The sequence below is a fragment of the Amblyomma americanum genome, chromosome 2 (genome assembly GCF_052857255.1).
Source record: "Amblyomma americanum isolate KBUSLIRL-KWMA chromosome 2, ASM5285725v1, whole genome shotgun sequence".
In the NCBI taxonomy this organism is placed as follows: domain Eukaryota; kingdom Metazoa; phylum Arthropoda; class Arachnida; order Ixodida; family Ixodidae; genus Amblyomma; species Amblyomma americanum.
The window spans coordinates 36685038-36708782 of record NC_135498.1 but is presented as its reverse complement, the minus strand read 5'-3'; the positions used below and the strand labels follow the sequence as shown (position 1 = coordinate 36708782).

Here is a 23745-nt window from a genome sequence, read left to right as displayed (position 1 = left end):
AAGAGCCGCAAGACACACCACTGGCAGCGCGTGCCATCTCAAGGCAGAGGGGCATCCCTTAGCCACTGCACCATTGCGGAAGGAGTGATGTGAGGATTTCCGGGAACCTATCAATGTGAAATGAGAAGAGACAATTCTGCATACATGGGCACTGACTCATTAATGAGTCGCAAGCCACACCACGGGCAGAGCATTCCATCTCATGGCAGAGGGGCATCGTTTAGCCACTGCACCATTGCGTAAGGAGTGATGTGAGGACTTCCGGGGACCTATCAATGTGAAATAAGAGTGGACAATTCCGCATGCATGGGCATTAACTCCTTTACTCTATCATGTCATATCCTGAACATGGAGCCTAACTGTCCCATCATATTTTGTAGCGATAGCTACAATAAGGTAGCATTTCGAGCCTTCAGCGTGGCGCCGCCGTGTCGGCGGCGCCGCCCTGTGGCTGCGCCGCCATGCCGTGCTGTGCCACCACGCTGTAAAGTGGTTGGTCACGTGGTGCGGAGCAGCTGCCGGCGGCGCGTCGCCGTGATTGATCACGTGGTTGGTCACGTGACCAAGTGCCGCTCGGCCAGCTGTAGCTATCGCGTCACTCCAGGTTTAACCAGAGCTAAACCACCGCCAATTTTTTGTACTGAATGCTACATTACGGTAGCATTTCGAGCCTTGAGCGTGGCGGCGCCGGGGCGATGGCGGCGCTGTCATCCTGTGGCAGCGCTACCACGCCGTGGCTGTGCCGCCAGAGTGTCACGGGATTGGTCACGTGGTGCGGAGCACCTTCCGGCGGCGTGGCGCCGTGCCTGATCACGCGGTTCGTCATGTGACCAAGTTCCACTCGGCCAGCTGTAGCTATTGCGTCACTACAGGTTTAACCAAATCTAACCCGCCACCAATTTTTCTGCTCCTTTTGTAGTGATAACGATATTACGATAGCATTTCAAGTCTTCAGCGTGGCGGCGCTGCCACCCGGTGGCTGTCACGTGGTTGGTCACGAGATTGGTCACGTGACCAAGTTCCACTCACGGCTAGCTGTAGCTATCGCGTCACTCCAGATTTAACCAGAGCTAAACCACCGCCAATTTTTTTTTTTACAAGCAAATTGATGGCGTGCTGACGTACCAGTCACCGCACCTAGACGTAAGCCACGCTTCAACCGCCTCCCTTTCACTTTGGTCTTTTGCAGATTCATTATACGTTGGCTCACATTTGAAAGCGCACTCTGGTCCACAATCATAACAGCCACATTTTTTTGCATTTCTTGCTGTGGTCGGCAAAATGGACGCCTGCATTGTTGTTCACACGCCATCTATGTTCTCTTATTCTTTCATTTGCACGTCTACCAGTCTGCCCGATATAGGAATTGGCGCATAGCATCGGGATCTCGTACACCACTCCAGTTGCACAAGTTGTGGCTTTCCATACATGTTTTTTTTTTTGCATTCTTTAGGTTTTGTCGTTTTTCTCAGCTAGAATGCTGCGTAGGCTAAATAGTTTGCACGGCGCAGAGAAAATCCGGTTCGCCTTGTATTGTGTTGCTATTTTCTTCATATTGTGCGGAAGCTTGTGCTGGTACGGGATCACGTGCATAGATTTCCTTTCTTCGTCACATTGGTGCCGATTTTTGGCTTTTAGTTTTTTGTAGAAGGTTCCCTGAACCACTTTAAATTACATTTGCTGGATTAGCTGTCCAGCAAATCCCCATTAGCAGTCGCGTCATACCCTCAAGAGGAAGCGCGGGTAGCGGTAGGGCGGCAAATGCCTTCGCACAGTTTTCGCGTAGATCAGAACGGGAGGCGCTGGCGTCGCGGCGGCCCCTATGTAGAGTCATACTTGAATAAAATGTAGCGCAAAAGAGACGCAAGCACGGGAGGTAGACACCACAAGCACGAATGCTGTCTTCCTCTCGTGATCGTCTCTTTTGCGCTACATTTTATTCAAGCATGTGTCACCCACTAGCCCAGCAACAAGTTTTATTGAACCATGTAGAGTCATGCAGCGGTAGAATTGCCAGCTGCATGGCATCGGGTTACATCACGCTGCAGTGCGCGGCGACTGCGTCCACAAAGTGGGTGGGAGGTCTTACGCCTTCTCACTCGTAAGCACTCTTAAGTGCCTCTGCTTCATTTGTGAAGATAGTCTCACACGTAAGCAGTCTTTTTCATTTGTGAATATAGCCATTTGCCCAAGTTTCATTGTCATCTCTCGGCGTTAGATCGCACTCGAACCGCACGTCGCCTAAGTGTTTCCAGTTATAAAACACATTCCTACCCATATTATTACACCCAGTATAGCAGTCTCTTTCGAAGTGTGTATAGGACTTCGTCGAGCGCAGTGCAGAATTCTGAACACCTGCGTGACAGTGATAGCTCTTTGGCGTCACCTAAAATGCGTGCATTTGTGGTGGATAAGCGCCTACGTTATGCGTTATGCATCTTTTCCCTTCTTTTTTTTTTCTGTTAGCTGCACAAGAACCAGAAAAGCCACACTCTGGCAATAGCACGGACTGTGACCCAAAGGATGTAAGTATTTCCAGTTTTATCCTCCCAGCTGTAATACAAGACGCAAAATGCATATTGTACCGCCCAGATCAGTACTTTACGCGAGTACCAAACATAATACCCTCGTAGTCAAAGTGGTTAAACTGAGCACAGCTGTAAAACGAACGTCACAGCACAGCTTCATTTTAAGCTGGCATTACAGCTAAGAGGCCAGAGTAGAAGCAATCACCGAGATTTCTTTTGATATTTGCACTGCCGGCATCATGGTAAAATAACCACAGCTCTAAATGGCAACAGAAATAAATCCGAGAATACACAAATTTTTAGGTATTTTTGGTGGTATAATCTTGCGGTTAGAAAGGGCGAATGCCAGCGCACTGCATACAAGTGAGGAAATAAACTACAAATAATTGCTCTGCTGTGCCCAGCATCAGCCCGGAAGTTGAGAATACCACGAAGAGAGTATGAAATTCTTGTCCTTGAAAGTAATTTCTCCATTCGTAGTGATGATGTGTTTGTGAAACGGAAAGCGCTAGGATGCGGTGCCACCTACGTGCATGTAGAGCTAGATTTATTGATTTTAATGCTTGCATAATTAATTCATAACTCTTTTAGTGTTAGGAACTAGAAAAAAAGCTCAATGATTGAGAAAAAAAAAACTGTCGCGCAATATTTTCTGCCCCACACTTTCAGGGCTATTCTACGAAATGTTTCTAGTATACTAGCTCACTTTCTTGCATAATGTTTCATGATATTTTCATTACAAATAATGAACGTCAAACCGTCGTGCTGGCTACCTTCGGAAGGGAGATAAGACAATGGACATAAGAATTAAAGCCACAGTAGAAGCAAACTGAGATGACCGGCAGTGGCTCACCATCACAATTGTTTATTCTACAACTAACCAGGAACAAAACAAAACCCTTCTTTTCGGATCGGCACATTTCATTTTACTGTTTCAGGGTCATGTTTATTCGAAATGTCAGTTTTCGTGTCCCGGCATGGCGAAGCTTTTGAATACCAGAGAACCATGCTACGTGAGTATAATTTTTTGTCGGGTAAAGTTTATTACTTTCATAACCATGTCCTTTCATATTATACGGTAGTCTGCATCAATAAAGTAAAAATACCATAAGTAACGAACTACAGTTGAAGCAAAATAAGTTACCGAAACCAAGGAAACATAGGGGACTGTGGTCCATAATATTGTGTGGCACTGGTCAGTTGGAAACTAGTGGTGCAATCGTTATTCATCTGAGACATGATTGATTACAAATTTGAAGAAGAAACGAAAGGGCAACAACGAAACAACTAGACAATCACAGTCCAGTATCATAGGCTTCTGATCTAAAAGGCTTCAAATACTGCCTCTTTATTTAAAGCACTTATAGGATTCAAAATAAAACATTTTGTTCCATGTGTCGCACGATTTTTTTTCCTGAATAGAACCACTCATATGTGCGGTGTTTCACAGACTCATATATATTCCAAAGGTTACGGCTCACATCCAATATATTAGGCCGTCGATGAGCCCTAAATATTGTTTATAGTGTGCACAATCAACTATGTCGCGCCCCTAGTCCCTGAAGTTATTTCTACATCACTTTTTTTTTTTTTTGGGGGGGGGGGGGGGGGGGGGGGCAAAAGAATGGCTACGAAGATTTTAATTTTATATCCGCTGTACACTCTCTGAGGTGGCATAAGAAAAAAATTTGAAGTTAGGACAGCATGCTTTAGAACTGTTGAAGCTGTCTGCAGCCGAACTGCGAATGCGGAAGCACGTTTGATGTTCGCATCAAGTCTACATGCAAATCTCTGTTTTAAAGAAGGCTAAGTGGTCCGGTTAATTTGAGAGCGTAGAAACCTGTCGGACGAAACTGTTCTATAATATAAAGGGGATAAAAAGTCGTGTTGCGCCAGGACCCATGGGGCTACGAAAGCTCTGCTGCGTGTTTCGCGTGGAGGCCAAACACTGTTCGTTAAACTGGCACCAGCTTGAATCTAGGAGTGACGATGACAAGAATTCGCAAGATCAGTAGGTGCTCCCTACAACCCTACAGTCATTATCAAGCAAAGAGAAAATTATTCTGAAACAAAAAATATGACATCCACGGTAAAAAACCTGCACATTTCAAGAGCATGCATACTCTCTCGTAACTGTCTCTGCAGTGGCTTTCTAAAATTATGGAACTATATAGCGTGCTCGTTCAGAAGTCTACTGCTTTTAGGCAATTTCTTTTCGTGAACAACTGCGGTTAGTGTCCCATTTATAGAAGTTTATTCCTTAATCTTCCTATACTCGTATGGATGAATATATTTAGGGCTCCTGGGCGCCGAACCAGGGCAATATTTTTGTCAGACGGACACACGTGAGGTATTTGAATTTCGAATGCGTTTTGTTTTACACAAATGACTCAGATAGCCAGCACTTTCTTGAATAGGCATTGGAGACAGCGAAAACCGTCAGGGTCTTGGAAGTGCCAAAGGAGGGAGCACCTTCAAGTGCTATTTGAAGAGTTCAGTTCATTTTATTTCCGACATTTCAGGTTTCCACATTTCAAAAAACAAGCCCAATACGTAGGTCAGGCAGTCATGATCACTTCAGCTAATTATTAGACCTATTCGTTCCATGACAGGCGCCAAAAGTTCAAATCGAAACCCTTCCACCACTTTATTTCTACAAAATAAACTGTCTGTCCTTACACTGGCACCAAACGTTTTGCTGTGATGGCACAGAGAAGTGCATTTCTTTGGATGATCATTCTGAAGCGCGGTCGAATCACGCATTACGTCTGGCCTACAAGTAGCTCCCACACACTTTTGGTTTTGGGGCAAGAAAAAGCATATATTTTAAGTTTCGCGCCCTGGTCCAATTCTGTTTCTGTGCTGTATGCATACTACCCTGTCCTTCATTTATCCTCCATGTGGTTCATTTATTCCTATTTTACCGCACACGCAGGCGCAGTGCCTCAGCAGAAAGCTGTTGAGACGTTCTCGTGCCTCACCACCCTCCAATCCTAGCATCCATGCTTCACGCACACCGTCATGCATCATGAGGGAAAAGCGCAGCGGTGGCCTAGTGGTTGAGCATCCGTCTCGCATGCGGGAGGTGCGGGGCTCGATCCCCAGTGCCGCCGTGTACCCACCGGTGATACAATGTGTACAAGCTTTCCCCTCGTCTGGTGCTCGGCTTATTTAGGGTGAATTGCTTGGAAAATTGGTCTTTAACCCCACATTGAGAAGTCGAAAATACCTTGTGTCATGGCGTTCTTTGGCCATAGACGCCCTTGCGCCATAAAAATTCATCATCAGCATCATGAGGCGCTGCTCCGACAAGCCCGCGGAAACGCAGCCGTATATACATACGCCAGGCAGCAAAAAGTAGAGATTCTTGGCGAGGTGGGGCCTATGATTTCACGTACTTCGCGCTTCCGATGAAAACTGGAGGAGGAAGTGAAATTTGGATTGCGGAGGCTTGCCTCACAGCCGTGTCGGAGAACACGACTCGAAGAGGGCATGGTAGAGATAAGCTTGGTGAAATCGCTTGTTTGAAATGGCTGTAACTCTGCGTTTAATGAATATTTTAAAGGATTTTTTTGTGGCCGCGCGTTCTAGAGACGATGCATGACAACCACTGGGGTGTATCATATTTTCGGCCATTTTCTGTAAGAGGGTTCAGCGTTCCTTGAAAGGACCCTGGCCGGACTTGTACATTCCTCACAAGCCCAGTGCGTAGATCAAGGCGTTATAATCGTCCCTGGAAAATATTGGAGCCATTCCTGAACGGAAAGGCGGACAAAATTCAAATGGAAGCCCGTTAGCGGTCTCTCTAAAAAAAACCCGAATCTCCTCGTCCAGTCAGCCGGCATACACGGTGCCCTTGTGACAGCGCAGCCACTAATTTTCGTTGGTCCATCATTCTGGTTCATGGGCGGATGAGAGTTTTACTCAGTTCGCTCAATGCGCTATAGTTTCACTCAGCGCATTCCATGCTGTTTAAGACAGCCACTGTCATGTCTCAAGAACACCCTGATGAAATCCTGCGAGCAGCTGCCTGACCATAGTTTTGTTCAACTAACATCTAGACTATCTGCGGCAAGCTGCCAAAATAAAGCATGCAAGTATCTATTGCTGAGGGTTTGCTTAAGAAAGAACAGGAACACGAAAATGGCCACGACATAGAAAACCAACAGAAGCAGAAAAAGGCAGCAGTCATTCCCTACATTCATACTGTCCCACAAGTTAAGAAAATAGAGCAACGTTCGCAGGTTCGTGTAGTCTTTTTATACGAGTGCAAGCTTTCTATCCTTAGTTATGTCAGTAGTTTCGTGGCGATGCCGAGCAATGCATGTAAGACAATTAAAGCACCAACACAGATTTGTAGGCACTCTGAAGCGCTGGTTTACGAGTTTTCACCATCTTGTGGAAACAGGGAGTTGTTTGAAAGACAGATTAAAGGAGCACCAAAAATATTTGGCTAATTGCAAAAACCGAAACTTGCCTCTACATTGCTCAGAATGCCCAAAGGGATGTGCAAAAGAATGAAAACCCATCTTTGATGAGTGTCGAACTCATAATAGAAGCAAGGCCTGCATTACCAAGGAGATAACAGAAGCACAAAGGATCATCGTTCTGGGTGATCACTGCATTAGCACCCCTCCCCTTGCGTTATCGAGGTCAGAATTGGCTTACTGGGCAAGGCGTGCAAAGAGCAATTAGCATCAGTTTTCCTTCTTTCGCGTGCACTGTACTTGTTCATTTCCATCTCTTGCGCATAAAGCCATATATATATACATGTCAGTTTGCTCAATGAGCGTGGTTGAAAGTTAGCGTTTTGTGTGCCCACTCTCGTCAATCTCCGTATCCTCTGTGCTCTTTTAAGATATGAAGAACCAACTAGCACGCACCTCTTTACCCTTGTAAGATTCATTTCTCGTTCCGCAGGCCGTTTTCACAACGTTTCGTCTTATCCTCATTTCAGCATCGCGCTAATTGCTATAGCCGTCTACCCAGTACTCTCCTGTCCTACTTCATCAGAACCAAGCAGCTCACAGAAGACGTCAACGCTTTGCTTGCTAGTTTGCAACCTTAAGTGGGTCACGACACTCAGATCTGCAAGATTTTGAGATCCGAATGGCAAAGCCAAGCTAGATTGCGCAGAACATCCCTTTCCGTTCAGTTCCATAGCTACATGGAACCCACGACGGCCAAGCATCGGCTACTTGAGTTCCTTCTTACTGTTGACCACACAGTTGAAGTATGTGGCTGTAGCCTTTTACACAAGTGAGAAGAAGCCAACCACAGAAGCATAATTCCGCAAGCGGGCAAGCTTATATCTCGGAAAACCTGGAGCTCCCCAAGGACGTAATCGAGGAATTTGTCCTTAGCCCGAAATTCGCAGTTCATCGGAAGAAGAGAGAACCGGAACTCCTGTCCCTTGTGTGACTGGTTTGTAACAAAGCTCGGGAAGAAGAAAGCCTGCAGCACATATCTGAAAGTGTCGCCGTCTTGACCAAATGCAAGCCCGGTGTATAGCGCCCCCCTGTTCGTCGTGTGAACTTTCTTCAAGAGCATTCCCTATGCGTTGTCCCTTCGGAAAAAGAGGGTGGGTTCACTTTTTTGTCGTACGGCCTGTTTTCAACTAAAGCTGGTGATTCGATTACAAAAGAGTTTAACTTGGTCACTAAGCGAAGATGCGAAAAGCGCAAGACTTTCCCCTAGTTCCCTCATCATCCTGTTATATATAACCACCAGGAGTCGTCCGCTTAATAAGTGCCTCGGCGGCGATACGGCTGTGTCTTCGAATCTCGAAGGTTTCTAGTTAATGTCAGTTCCGTAAAACAAAGCTGCTTGACTGGTGTATGTCATTTGTGGCAACATTTCCTTAAAGTTGTTCTAGCGCTGGGGCGCAATTTTCCAAAAAGAAATTACTATAGAAGTATATTGATCAGCTCGTTTAACAGCTTCCGCCTTATCATTGGTTCTGCCGAAAGCTTTCGACAGCATACTCCCGGATCTCAAAACTTCATCAGATTGGCTTCCGGAACGACTGTCACGACACGAAATCTTAGATGTGCTGTCTTGTACAGACTGAGAAGATGACCTAATGTTCGGTGGGCACTTCTAGCATCTTGCAGTTTTGCTCCGAATACACATTCCTTCTCTCACCACGGCTGTGAGTGCAAGCATACTTATACCACAGTGATATCATACGCCAACAAGCGGCAGTTCTTGGGAAGTCAAAACAGCAGACGATATCGAATGCACGTGAACAAGAATTCTTGATTATATATCTTCGTTATCTACCTTCGAGCGAACCTGATATAGATCGTGCGCATCTTGTTGTTTCAAGTATCTTTTAAGTGCCTGGAATACCTTCCGAAAAAAAATCATTCTTTACTTCTTTTTTCAGCATTAAAATTTCGTGAAAATGTTACGTCCTCACCGTCAGAACAAGCCGATGCGAGTGCAGGGAGCATTTTAAACGTCGGATTTGCAGCGCATGGGAACAGTAGGCCATCGTTATCATCATGTCCGAGCAGCATAACCCCGCACTCAGCAGTTTTCTCACAGTTACATGCGAAAATTTCGCCACTGAGTTACGCGGTGTCTGCTGCTGGCACCCAACAGATGGCACTACTTATTTATGTCCAGGAAAGCTTGGTGTGCAACACACATCACACGCGTAGCACCGCGTAACAACTGTTGCCGATTCCATGCACACAGCGTGCACGGTCCTCGGTTGTTGTTTTTTTCCTGTCTTTCTATTTCCTTTTTTTCCGTCCTTTAGCTTCTTTCGTTTAGTTCCTTTCGGGGTGAGTATACCGCAGTTTCAAGCTACGTAAGATTAACTTTAAACCACTTAGTAGGAAGCCTCTGTCTAATCTAGTGTAAAGTTTATTTATCTCTCTCTCTCTCTCTCTCTCTCTCTCTCTCTCTCTGTTTCTCACTGCTTTATTTGCTACCAACGCAGCTGTGTACATAGACGTTTACCGCAGATATCTTTTCTTTCATTTATTCGACGTGCTCAATGCGACGATGAGGTGAAACAAGTCGTTTGCTTTTCTAACTAATGCTATATATGTACCCGTAAGAGCGCTAAAATTTTGTTGCCAAGTATGTCGGGTGCGTTCAGAAGTCTTGAATTTTTTCGTTTCTAAAGAAAATAACCTGAGAGCACCTAAATTTTTCTATACTAAACCGAAATGTTCGAGACCGTGTGTTAAGTCTCCCAAGCGCAGTGATGATACTATCCTTAGACACACCTTGAAAGAACAAGGGGTGTTTTACGCAACCTCAGCACAGAGGAAAAGCATCAACCTTAACAAAATATACTGTTTATACCTGCAATGTAACGTCGCTCTGCCCTCGACTCTTTCATAGCGTCGGTGCGTTTTTCAGAGATAACTCTAATACTACTTCAACAGTCTAAGCAGACTGTTTGCCGCAGTTTCATCAGCCGCACATATTTTGCCGGCCCATCACTATGACAAAAAGGCATGCCGTTGTAGTAAATAACTTACCTGGGTATTCATAGCAGCTGCTCGCAGCAGAGTTGTTTGGTATATGTTCTCAACGTTGTTTTACTCCGTCAGCGGTAATGCAGAGTGCAAGGATTTAGTCACTGGACCTTCTTCTTCCGTTTATATCTGCAGACCTGTACTTTACCGCCGCGAAATTAAATGGTCGATATGGATCCCTCTGAATCCTTACTCCTCAAAACCTGTTAGAAAGGTTCAGCAGGTTCTGCAAGAAAGGTTCTGCTCTTACAACTGCCACTTATATCCAGTATTGCCATGTCGCTTGAAAATAAATAAACAATAATGACTAAGACAAAAGAAATAGTTCGCGGAAACGAGGTTCAAAATTAACAAAAAAATTATTTTCTTGCTCCTCAATACGCATCGTATCCGGATCTCTTCTGCACACAACGGTGCCACTTTTTGCAAGCTTTGCAAACTTTCAAAATCACGTGACACAACTAATTGTTGCCTTCTATATTTTTTTTAATATTACAGCTAGAGACCCGAGATTCAGTGCCTGCTGCACCCAGAGGTGTGGCGAGCAACGAAACAGAACGTGCCCGAGGAGTGTGCGTATACGGATGGTGCATTAGAAATTCCACTTCTACTCAGAAGCCTAAGCTTGTATCTTAAGCAAATATGATTAAACTGTGAAGCAAGTTTCGTCGCTTCATTGGAACACCTCAACCACCTGTCACAACGAATGCTCATACAGTTCTTAATGTGTCATGGATCGCCATCAGTTCGAAATAACCAATCACAGCAATATCAATCAGAACAAAGCTTCAATCCTTCGTTTATGTGGTCATTATCATCATCAACAGCCTAACAACGCCCACTGCAGGACGGTGACCTCTCCCATAGCTCTCTAAATAACCCTGTCCTGTGCCAGCTGCCTAAACCTTATCTTCACAAAAGTTTTTACTTAGGAAAAGTATGCCAGACCCCTTTTCTTTCAAAAAAGTTGAAGAAATACATGGCTGAGAGGAGATCATCTTCCCCCTCCCCCAACTGCCCCCTCCTACAGCGACCCAGAAATCTGGCCCCGCTCGGCATGCATGCGCCTTCCATCACACAGTTTCAGCTTTGCGCGAAGGCAGACTCGCCTTTACCTCTACGCAGCACTACGGCGTGGGAGCTCCACGGGATAGGATGACTTTTCATCGGCGCATGAAGTTCAGCCACCACCCTGAGCGCAGTGTGTTTTGTTATCCGGCTGAAGGGGGGGGGGGGGGGGGGGAGGGGGGGGGGTATTGTTAAACCATCACAAGAAGGAGGAGGGGCACCTCCAAACCCGCTTCCATTCACCGCTAAAGTCGACTTACCTTCCTCGATCTACTCCCGTCTGGTGCACTGACGCAGCGCGCTTTCCTAGCGCATTATCGCCGTTCACATGAATGCGATGCGCTAGAAAGCTGATGCGATGCGATGCGCCAGTTGTCATTCATGCAAACACTGCTATTGACTTCTTTTCCTTAGGTTCACGTAAAGTGAGGTGAAGCACAATCTGGTGTGGCATGTTTTGACAAAAACTAAAGTCTCAAAGTGCGTGCCCCTTGCGGCAGCCTCCTTGAACTTTATTCAAAGCAGAAAAAATACACACAGCAGCCCAATTTGATTTTCACCTCCCGTGAATTCTGGCCCCATGACATTCGAGTCAAATTATTTCCAGCAGAACAAAAACCACACGAAACGGCGGGGAAGGATAAGCTCAAAAGGTCGTAGTTCTACAGCAGGATAAGAGCAGAAAAACGGCTGGCGCTTGAGTGCATGTTAATTAAGCCAGTAACAAGAAATGAACGATACTTTACCGACCGCAGAGAAAGTTTAAATGAAAACAATGAATACCAAATTAAAAGGTATTCTGCATCAAAATGCACACATTTTTACCGAAAACCAAGGCAGCAACATTCAAATACAAGCTCACACCGCAGCAGAAGCGATCGTTATTCAGCGAGGAACATACGTAACCTGGATGCATTATTAAATCCGAGGCTCTCTTACAAAGCCTACGTGTCCAACAGGAAGTAATCTCAAGTCGAAATTGCCTAAAACCCAAGGGACACTCGGCGCAGATGAAAACACGACACAGCGGCACCAAGAAACACCATTATCCATGTTTCCTTAACTGCGCAACAAGGACGGGAAGGAACGGAAGCTACAGACAAATGTTTCGTCCCGTCCTTGTTGCGCTGTTGAGGCATTATGAATACACACCAACTCGTCCAAGTTTCAGCGTTACTCAACCCCATTAGCCGTCTATTTCAAAGAGAATGCGCTTCGTAACTGTGAAAAAATAATTACTTAACACACCGTGTCACTGCAGACCGCGGAAAGTATCGCGTGCAAACGGGTAGTCATCCTGCGTCCATTACAAAAAGGCGATAGTGATGACAGTGCGGTGCGCTTGCCGTATCCATGTAATGTGTTTCATTTTTACTTCTTCTTTTAGAAGTACACTTCTTTTTGGAGCTGGAATCACCTCTTTTCTATTTCTTCCCGTCTCATCAGTTTCCTGTCGGTGACCATGAACCACTCCATCCAGAAAGAGCATTACTCCGGGGTACTTATGGTTTATAGTTTTATGGAGCTTAACGTCCCAAAGCGACTCAAGCTATGAGGGACGCCATAGTGGAGGGCTCCCGATGATTTCGAACACCTGGGGTTTTTTAACATGCACTGACATCGCACAATACGCAGCCTCTGGCATTTCGCCTCCATTGAAATGTGGTACGTTCGAACAGAAGTTATCAGCTTGAAGCCACATGTCAATAGCTTTGTCAAGTGCTGTACTTAATGCTATACAGGGCTGCACTACAAGCTGTCGCCCTTGCGAAATGTTAGCTGCATTACTGAACAAACTGCCACTGAACTGCCATGGGCATGCACAAAAAGCAGCAGTAGCCAGTGAATGATTGGGCCGCTTTGTGGCTTAGGGGAACTGCATTCTGGCATTACGACCTGGGCAAGGCCTTCCGGATCGAATCTGGTTCGCAGGTTGCCCTTAGTCGGACACTGGAGTCACGAGAAGAATGGCCGTAACCTGGCCGTGCCAGAGCCGGTAGCACTGTAAATGGGTACTATAAAGCTGTCTGTCTTTGTTACATTCGGCGGAGGTTCAGTTTCCCATCCTAGTACCGCCCTGGAACTCCGTAGAAGTACGCTACAAACCCCCAGTATGCCCGCAGTCGCCAACCAACAGGCCGTGCGGGTGTGCCGAGTATTCCTCTGTTCCGGCTCCCTCCGCCAGCGGGACCCCGCCCTCTTCAGAGGGACTGACGATCATGATGGCGAAGACACTCACATCGAAAGAAAAACTGGTAATGGCGCAAGAAACGGGGACACAGAAGGCACACAAAAGACAGGACTGTCGCGTCAGTCCTGTCTTTTGTGTGCCTTCTGTGTCCCCGTTTCTTGCGCCATTACCAGTTTTTCTTTCAGCATGAACCAACTCGCCCAAGGTAGAGTTTTACTTGACTCACATCATACGAAAGGATGAGGACTTGTAAAAAGTGGGACGAAGCCACCAAGTTCAACAACGTCATCTTCTGTTTGACCGGCGTTGCCAGTCTGTGGTCTCGAAACCACGAAGCAGACTTCTCCACTGGGACCACTCTCAAGGCGAATCTCACCGAAGTGTTCGGATGCCCTGCTGTGCGCATGCTATGCGCCGAACGTAGCTTGCGCGAGCGTTCCCAGCAGTTGGGTGAGACCTTCACAAGCTACATTGAAGATGTGGTAACCGGTGCTCGCGCGTTAACGCCCAGATGTCCGAGGCTGACAAGATCAAGCATATTCTGAAAAGGATCGTGTATGACACCTTTTAAATGCTGCTGTCGCGAAATCTCCGCGCCGTTGCCCGAAGTCGTCAGTCTGCCAGAGCTACGACGAGTTGCGCAAGCAGAGGCTAATCACTCGCCAGCACTCAGCAGCGCCTGTCGAGTCGCTTCCCGGCATGTCGGCGGCACCCTACCACTCGGCGCTATTGGCACACATTAAAGACTTCGTGTGAAGAGGTGGCTGAGGCCCTTCCACCGGTCCCTCCATACGCACCAGCACAGCCACAAGCACCTGCCGCTGCGCCACTGCTCTACGCTACCGCCGTCGCATGGCCGAGGCCGCCTAACTATTCCCCAACCTACGCTCCGCCTCCAACGCCCGTGCCGTAGGTACCTCACGCTCCGGTGTCTTTTAGAGCGAGAGCTCTACTCCTTGGAGTACAACTTCCGATTTTGATGCGGATGAGACAAAGAATTTCAATGCTTCACAAGGTAAAGCCGAACTTAACTGCGTGGTGGCGTGGCTCAAGCTATGTTGTATGACTACATTATCATATGTCTTTGACCATTGGGTGCCTGGCCTTGATCTTTGACCTTGACATTCGATTTGAGAAAGTGGAGACCATACTTAACAGAACTTTCGCTCGCATGACTAGGTTCAAACAACGTTGAACCCCACCCATTTTTTTTTCTCGACCACTTCGACAATTCGGCAACCTCTGGCTTACTGGTGACAATCGGCCTATTTGTTTCTCTTGCGGATTGCCTGGTCATGTGGCCCGGCTTTGGCGTCGTCGTATGCCAGTATCCCGAGTTGCCGGTTACTGGCCTCCCCCAAATGAATACTCAACGCCAGCCGAGCCGCCAGAGAGTCGCCCTCTTTCACCTGATCGCACCGCCTTCTCCACCCGGTGCTCAGCGTCTACGCGTCACCACGCGCTTTCTCCCACATGCGCCGGCGCCCGGACCTTTTGCAAGAGGAAAACTAGATGTCGCAGTTCCTGAGGCGAGAACTGCACCACCAGGGAAATGTCAAAGGCCTCATTTACCACCCGCAGATGTAATCGCAGTTTCTGTAGAGGGCGTTTGTGTTGCGGCGCTTGTGGACACCGGTGCTGCCGTTTCTGCCATGGCCGCAAACTTTTGCCGCTCCTTGCGAGAAATGACGACCCCACTTTCTGCATTCTCGCTGCGCACCGCAAGCGCGCAGGCTATTGCGCCGTTAGCGACGCGCACGGCTCACGTCGTTATTGAGGCGATTCTCTATGTAATTAAATACATCATTTTGCCCACCTGTTCTCATGGCATCAACTTGGGTCGGGACTTCCTATCGCGCCATAACGCAGACATTGATTGTGATTGTGCTGAACTCGAGTTCTTTGCACTTAGTGGTGCCTCGTCGACCCATGCCCCTTCTGCTGCTTCTGCCAAAGCCGTCATTGCCGAAGACCCTGGCATGCCTGCGCGCTCTTCTGTTCTTGTGCCCATCGCTTCTGGCCTTGTTCGTGGCCGCTGGGTCATTGTTGTCATTGATCGCCAAGTCAGGTACGCCGAAACCACCACGTTCCCGGCTGCTACAGCTCGTGATGTGGCGTCCTTCACTTTGTAGCACTTCATACTTCGCCACGGTGCTTCTTGCGAACTCCTCAGGGACAGGGGATGCGTCTTCTTGTCTGACGACGTTAAAGCTCAACTCGCCGAGTGAAACATAAATCATCGGACTTGTACAGCTTATCATCTGCAAACAAATGGTCTAACAGGACCATTTAACCGCACTCTGGGCGGCATGCTGGCCATGTACGTTGCTACCAACCACACGAACTGACACCTCGTTCTATACAACGTACGCCTGCAACATTGCTACCCAATCCACTACCAGTTTCTCCCCATTTCTCGCTGCTTTACAACCGCATCCATCCGCTCTCATCTACACAGTTCTCCCATACCGCCCTGCCTTATATGAGTGTACAACTGTTTCTAAAGCTGCCCAGCTGGCAGAAGACCGCCGCCAGATCGCTCACTATAGACACACAGGGGAGTCAAAAACACAGCCATGACGAAGGTCAGCTTGACACGGCTTTGCCACCCGGTTCACTCGTCTCGCTGTGGATTCCCTCCAGTGCTCCCGGCCTCTCCAAGAACATTCTTTCCAAATACCATATGGCCCCTACCACCTGCTGAAGTGCACTATACATTACTGAACCCCTCACACCGTCTCCCGATCGCCCCCTACATGGCCGCGTGACTGTGCATGTCCAACTCCTCTAGCCAGACTACAACTCGGTCGTGTTGTGAGCGCCATGTGTCCTTTTCTCCCCGGGGCCATTGTGAAGAGGACAAAGGGCACTAGCCTATAGCCACACTGCCACCGCTCAAAGCGAGAGCCTGCTGACCCTGACACACAAGGGACTGTTTCGCCGCCGCCTAAGCGCTCAGCTAAGCCTCCGTTACATTTGGGATAAACATATTACCAAGGCTACTGCATATGTCGGTGCGGCATTTCATCCTGTTGGTCAACTATTTGTATTTCTTCAAGAGGACTTGACATTTCTGGTTCCAGCAGACGGAAAAGTTCCCGCTATACCATTGAGGCGCTCTTTCTACATCCGGACGGGTCGTCAGTATCGGGCAAGAAAAGTAAAAGAATGCATGACTTATCGGCCAGCCAATCACATCCGCGCACGTACACCAAGTCTACGTACGTGCTTTGAGCACGGGGCTATTTATGCATCCGTCTCAGCACCGCAGCACCAGTACACGAGCGGCCGCTGCTTCGCTGAAGTTGCAAAAGCGAGGATTTTGCTCCGAGCATCTCTGCGACATGTTGGGAACAATGTTTATATCTGCCGCTTTCGCGTTTTTAATTGCAGGTGAGGCGTTTTATTTTGTGCGTGCGGATGATAACTTTACTCTTCTCTATTTCTTACAAAGCACAGTATTGCGGTTCGAAAAAATTGCGCCAGCGTGGACCACGCGTACCTCACAAGATGGTAAAAAGATATTTTGTGAAAATTGGGCGTTTTAGAGACAACATTTATTTTCGAACTGTATCGTCCACCTCATTGATAAAGTGCTTTGTTAATTTTTGCGAAAAATTTTTAAAGCCCTATGATCTGTATTTATATAACAACATAAATGGAAATGAGAGACAGTGTACAATTTATAGCTGCTCCGGAACATCCAATTATATACTCTTGGTACCATGATTTCCTTCACACAAACGTGACATACTTTTTTATATTAATATGGTTTATTAGTAGCACTGGTTCGGAAGTATTCAACAATAGTGCCAAAAAGAACGTCTGCGTGAATATATTTGCTCCAATTCTAAGGACTCATAGTCAAATGTATTCATTCTCATGAAAAATAACAAAACAAAACTGTTGAAATAAAATAAGCAATTGAGAACAACGGCGAAGCCCTCCTTTTCTCAAGAACCATATGACTCCGGTGCGCTATTGATGTACTCTTGACAAAAGTTTTGCACTCGGCAGAAAATCTACGAAAGAACGAGTAAGTGCTATCTGCGTAAAAGATAACGCAAACACAACCGATTGTGATTAATTATGGTTATAGAAAGCGTATCGGTATTGCCTATAACTATAACAAAAATTACTACAATTGTCAAAGTACAATATACCAGAATAGGATTTGAGGTCGATGAATTGTGCTAAGTCGGAAGCTTGTTAAATCCTTTCTGATAATTAAGTTTTTAACTATCGCAGCTAGCCACCTGATTGCGATTAGAGACTTGTAGCCGGTCGTTAGTGATAGCCATATCAGTTATTAGAATTTCGAAAACGCGATTATCCTCAACGCTTTGGCTCGACAAAATTAGGGTGACATCGTGTCAAAATACATGCTCCTTCGAAAAGCATACAGGCAAAGCAACCTTTCCAGTGCACGTAACTAGTGAAAAAAGCTAAATTTTGCCAGACCACCGCGCCAAGGTTACTAGCGTTTTCTAAATTATAAAAACTGATATGGCTACTACTAACGACCGGGTACAAATTTCTGATTTCAACTAGTCACCTATGTGTAAAGGTTGAAAACTTCATTAATAAAAATTAGCTAACCAGCTTACTATTTAAAACGGTTGACCAGTTTTCCAGTGTCTGCCAACACTGGTAATATTATGCTGAAAAAGCCATATTTTTGCCTCAAAAACCTTATTTTTGAGAATTACTGAAAGTATGCCCTGAAACACCTGGTATTTAACATGAATAGTCTTCTGTAGTCTTCCTGCTGTAGTTTTCTTAGAGTGAAGCACTAACCTAAAGCAGATTATAGGTGATTGTAGTGGGTGAGGGAACGTTAGTTATTTCAGTTTTGCGGTTTTCTGATAACATTTTTTGGGTGTGAATTATTAGTTCTTACGAATATTGAGCGAAAAAATAGCAGGTGACAGAAGCTTACGATGCACTTATACAGAGTGTTTCGCCTAAGTCTTCAAACAATTTTTAAATTTAGGATTTTTTATTTAGAAGACTGCTATTTTGGGCATACCATTATCAGAGGTGTAGTACATCAGGTATGCTAACTTGCAGGCTGCTTAACTAATATTGAATCGTTAAATTCTTAACTATTACTGTTAGGCTCCTTAATTATTGAGAGACATGTAGCTCGTCGTAAATAATACCAATATCGGTGTTTAGAATTTCGAAAACGCGGTTACCCTCGGCGCTGTGGCCCAAGAAATTGGCTATATCGACGAGTTACGAGCACTGGAGAGGTTGCTTTGCCTGCAAGCTTCTCGAAGGTGCATGTATTTTGGCGCCATGTAGCCAAAAGTTGTTGAACCACAGCGCCGAGCGTAACCACTTTTTAGAAATTCTAAAAACTGACATGGATAATAATTACGACGGGCTACACATGCCTCTGAATAAATAGGGAGCCGAACTGTAATAGCTGAAAAGTTAACTATTCAATATCAGTTAATCAGTCGCCTAGTTAGCGCGTCTTAGCTTTATTCTGATGTACTAAACCGCTGACAATGCTATGCCGAACAAAGCGCTCTTCTAACTCAAAAAGCATATTTTTAAAAATTGTGTAAACTCTTGGTTAAACACCCTGCATGTTCCGACAATGCGACGAGAACCCCCGGGAATTACCACCCGTTTTACGTAAGCGCTCGTCCGCAGAAGAACGCCAGTTCCTCATTAGGCCAATTCACTACTGTTGTTTTTACTAAAGTTCGATGCAACTGAACTACGAAAGGGCTGATGCCCCTCAAAAGAGGCCCTCCAGCCAAAGGCGTCGACCATTTCTCACAACATCGTGGTTAATCCTATCGCAGCTACTAGCGCGACATGACCAGAAGAAGCAGATTAAAGGAGATTGACCACGGCTTAATCGGTTCAACCGCGGCGTCATAAAAATCGCTCGACGCTATTGGCTGGAAGGCATTCTTTGAGGGGCATCCTCACTTCGTTCTTGAGTTGTGTCCGACTATACTGTATTGTTTTTGCCTGAACCACATCTGCAGCCATTGGGGACGCGCAAATGCGGCATTGTTCTTGAGAAGAAGATGATTCTTTCTTATCAACGCGCAGACAGGTGAAAGGAGGGGAGGGGGGGGGGGGGGGGGGGGGACATTTGTTCTAAGCAGAGTAAGTTGCTTCAGAATAACTGCCTGTGGTGCGAGTTGGTGCATGATGAAATTAATGGCAGCGCAACGACAACGGCACAGGAAAGTGCGCATATGTTGTTCTTTTCTTGTGCTGTTGTCGCCGCCACTCATTTTGCCAGTTTCTTCATTTCTTTTCAAAACTCCACTGCTCTATTTAGTGCTTGTATTGCGCCGGACTGACACTCGACCTTAGCGAGATCCAGGACCATTAGATAACCAATTTGTGGCTTCATATAGCCAGATTTGAAGAACGCCTTGCCATGATAATCGGCAAATGTCTTTTATGAAGAAGACTGTCCCAGAATGAGATACTTATAACTTGATTTTTTACTGTTCGAATAACTAGCAGAGCAAAAAGAAACCCTGGCTAAGAGATATGTGAAAGAATGCCATAAGGATATGAGGGGGAGCACATGCGACACATCGTCATTGCTTCATTTGTTTTATTTTCACTCAGATTTCTCTTTATTAAATCAAGCTGTTGCAGATGCTGAACACATGAAGCTTTCATTTCTAATGCTTTGCGTTTAGATGTAAGTACTCTTGCAAATAATCTAAAAAAAAACAAGTTAAGGAGCGGTGTGAGCACACGAAGTTATACTGTTATGAACGTCCGCTTAATAAAGAACCCATTCATTTCGTCGCACTGAATCCTACTACCTCTGTAACATTCTTTAAGCCATTGCTAGCGTCTTAGTCGGCAAAAAAAAAAAGCATGTCGCAACAATACAAAATTATTTCTTCAGGTTCGCTACGGTTAGTTTAGCGTTTAGGAGTACTAAAAACATTACTGGCGAATTAGCCGTGTGCATTTCGAGTTCAAAAAGTGGCTGCCCAAAGCTATGCAATTCTTCTGATTCCACTCTTTTAGTTCACGCCGCTTCCCTAGAACAGGCACGTGATGACACCTCGGACTCCGATGCGACAACTCTTCCCGTAAGTGTGCCAATATTATCCGCGCTTTTTGTGCGTACACTTCCTTTCAAAAACGATCAGTTGCTTATCATTCTATCCGCGAATCAACGCCGCAGTTTGCTTGATAATCAATGTGACAACTGGTCTATCCTCTTCAGTCAAGAATTATGATCATGTTCTGTTGAACGAAAACCTTCAAAATTTCAGTTTTTTTTTTTAAGTAATGTGCCTAGGCAGCGTAAAAAATATTAAGGCGAAAGGTTTACTTGCCTCACCACAGCCCGCAGGAAGTGTCCGCCAAACCCGTCGATCAAATGACGTCATTAAAGCTAAAATAAATAACAGAATACGAAAATTATAGAAACTAATGAAAAATAAAAAATAAAAATAAACAATAAACAATAAGAAAATAAACAGAACACGTATCGACGTCGTGGAAAAAACCAGCGTTCTATAAATTTTCATGCTTTCGCATTCCTCCACGTAAGCAGACTTAAGTGCCCCCAGAATTTTTTTTTCCTCCCTGCTGAATAATTATGCAATCACTACCGGGTGCCCATATCTATATCTTCCCGTAATTACTCTACATTATTTTCAGGGTGTGTATTGTACTTCGATTTGGTTGATCTATGTAAGAACAGTTCATTACGGAAACAATTCAGTATATTTTAGGGCTTTTCAAACAATGTTTATGCGCGCAAAACAAAACAAAACCAATACACATACCTTCCGAAAGACGCGGGTTCGATCCCGGCCGCGGCGGTCGAATTTCGATGGAGGGATGCGCTCGGTCGCTCAGTCTCGCCATGGATGAGGCGCGCTCCAAACCGACTCCGGCGCCAAACCATGCGTAACCATGCTTAAGAGAGCTTTCGCTCTTATCACTAGATTTAACAAGCGCTAAACCTCTGCTAGTTTTTGAAGACGGAAACGCGGCAGTTGAGGAAATCCACTTGTGAGAGTAACTCTATTTTTGCTTGGTCGTCGGTGTCTTTTTTAATGTTGTGTGCTCTACGCATTCAGATCTAACGCGACGAAAAAATAAATGCCGAAATAACCGCTTGCATCGCGAGCCCGAATGCCTCACAAGAGCTAGATATGCACCGCCACTTAAGTTTGCATATCTTCCCACACAATTCACTCTTAGTCATCGTCCCCAAGTGGCAGCCATCATAGATCCCCTAGAGAACGCACCAGTACGCATGCGCCTTTCAAGTAGTTTGATTCATACAGCGCAGTTTGAATGTTTTTCTTTAAACGTGAGGGATGCATTTCTTGTTTCTAGCAATATCCCGACGATCTAGTACGTCGTTAATCTGAACATAGTGACGACGCAGAAAAGTACGCTTTGGACACATGTTAACCAACAACAACTAGTTTTTATGCGCTAAAAAATACACTTATTAACTTTTAAAAGCGCATTCACGGGTGTTTTAGCTATGTTAGCATGCAAAAAAATTGATTTGAATTGTCCCTCCATAAAACTTATAGCGTTAAGGTTGTGTGAAGCAAGGAACCGAGCAATTTGATTATAACAAGTTTATTAGGTTGCAAACGCGCTCGCTGGGCTAGCCCAAGTTTCATAGATGCTGCAATACAGGCAGACTGCGAAGTGTAATCGCGGAAAGCCAAAGCTGATGAGACTGAAAAAACAGCTGCAGGTTTTTCTTTGGCCTCATCACCACCGAAACAGTGATGTTGTGGAGCCATATTGGCAAAGATAATTACTGGAAACCACATCGCATTCACTAGTTTAGACATTGTTAACTCAAAGAACATGTAATTCGTAAATTTTGGCTTAGCAAATTACGACATTAAACTTTGCAAACGAGCGCGCACGCATCCGCGAGCGGATTACATCTGAAAGCATCGAATTGGTGCTCCATTGACTCGAATGGCATTTCACCTGTATGCTGTTGAATAACAACATAGAGCAGCACAAAACAGGCTGATGAGTTGAATGACATTCGTTTCGAAGACAACTGACACGTCCATGCACCATGAGTACAAGACCACTCTTTGCCCTGGGAAAAAATTAATGCGCTTAATGTATGAACGACGAAGTTTTGGTTTCCGCACTGACTTCTTGCATGCCTGAACTGTAAAAAAAAAATGCAAACATGGAGAAGTTTGAATTACTCCGCTCAGTATGACCTGTCACTGCAAGAATGCACTGTTCGGGGAATTCCCTCTTAAGGCAGTGTTTACTATTCCACGCGTAACATTTATTGCGATGTAATCCACAAGTGAGCTATCTCCCGCTCTGCAGTACACTCAACCATTATGTACGTGATGCATATTTAATCCTTTTTACCGTACGTCCAAAACAACAGCTTTCAGAAAAAATATACGTACTACAGAACGTTAAAAAAAAACATAACACTATTGCATCGTGTGCAAATGGTAAATTTTTTTTCAAGCAGTCGTTGAAAGAACCTTCCTGGAAAGTAAATCTGCAGTTTCAGTCCCCCCCTTTATGCCTTCTCTTCCGACGCGGTTCAGGTGTCCGCTGAGATGTGATACAGATACTGCGCCATTTCCTTTCCCCGAAAACCAGTTTTCATTTTTTTTTTCAAGCCACGTATTCGCAGCTTTCCTTCAATCCCGAATGAAGCCGGAATGGTGCATATTTCCTCTTAGTTATTTGTAATATTAAGCCCGTGCGCTGTGTTTTGTAGCCTTACAATCATATTCTGTTTTGAAAACCAGCCGCCGCAGTCTGAATTTCCTCCGCAAGCGCTGCCCATCGTTATGGAGCGCGCCGAAGCACAATCCGGACCAGACTCACCATGCACGGAAGGACCATGCACTACAACAGAGCAAGTGCCTGAGCCTGTCCCCTGAAGAGTTTGCTTTGCGCTGTTCTTGGGGAGAAGAATAAAGTGAAGTCAACACGAGCGAGCTATGCTTCCTGCGTTACGACAATGCTTCGCACTGAGCTCGCACCACAATATTCGGTGCGCTACCAGGTGCTCAAAATGCGGACTTGATGGTTTAATAAAATGAAACCAGACTAGTACACGAAAACCAGTCCACAAGTTACGCGTCAAGCCGACGCAGAGCAATAATATAATTGTCACGCTCAGTCTCGTGTCTAAAATCATGAAGCTGAATTTTTGATCGCAATGAACGTATACTGTTTTTGGCAACAAGAACCAAGCAACGGTGTTTGCTTCTCAACCTTGCGTCTAAACAGTTATGGCACCCCTTAAGCTTCAAAGCTATGTAAGGTAAGGAGAATCCTTGTCTTCACCTTTCGAGACTTCTGGTCTTCAGAGGTGGCGTAAAAACATCACTATACGGCTGAGAAGAGAAACCAATTGCCTGGTTACATTTGACAGAGTCGGTACGTACATGTTAATACTGCACAATTACAAGCGGTCGTATTGCTGCAC

At 45.6% G+C, this 23745-nt stretch overlaps 1 long non-coding RNA gene across 2 annotated transcripts in view; it reads left to right on the top strand.

Annotated features, from left to right (window-relative positions):
• Nucleotides 1–23239, top strand: part of LOC144118477 (uncharacterized) — a 55169-nt gene extending 31930 nt beyond the window's left edge. The window contains exons 1-3 of one of the 2 annotated variants that reach the window (XR_013312033.1): nucleotides 16522–16676; nucleotides 20307–20371; nucleotides 23060–23236. This is a non-coding gene — a long non-coding RNA (uncharacterized LOC144118477). Of the gene's footprint in view, nucleotides 1–16521; nucleotides 16677–20306; nucleotides 20372–23059 lie in introns of those variants that run through there. The other variant, XR_013312032.1, reaches the window with a different exon arrangement.
• Nucleotides 23240–23745: the final 506 nt, after the last annotated feature.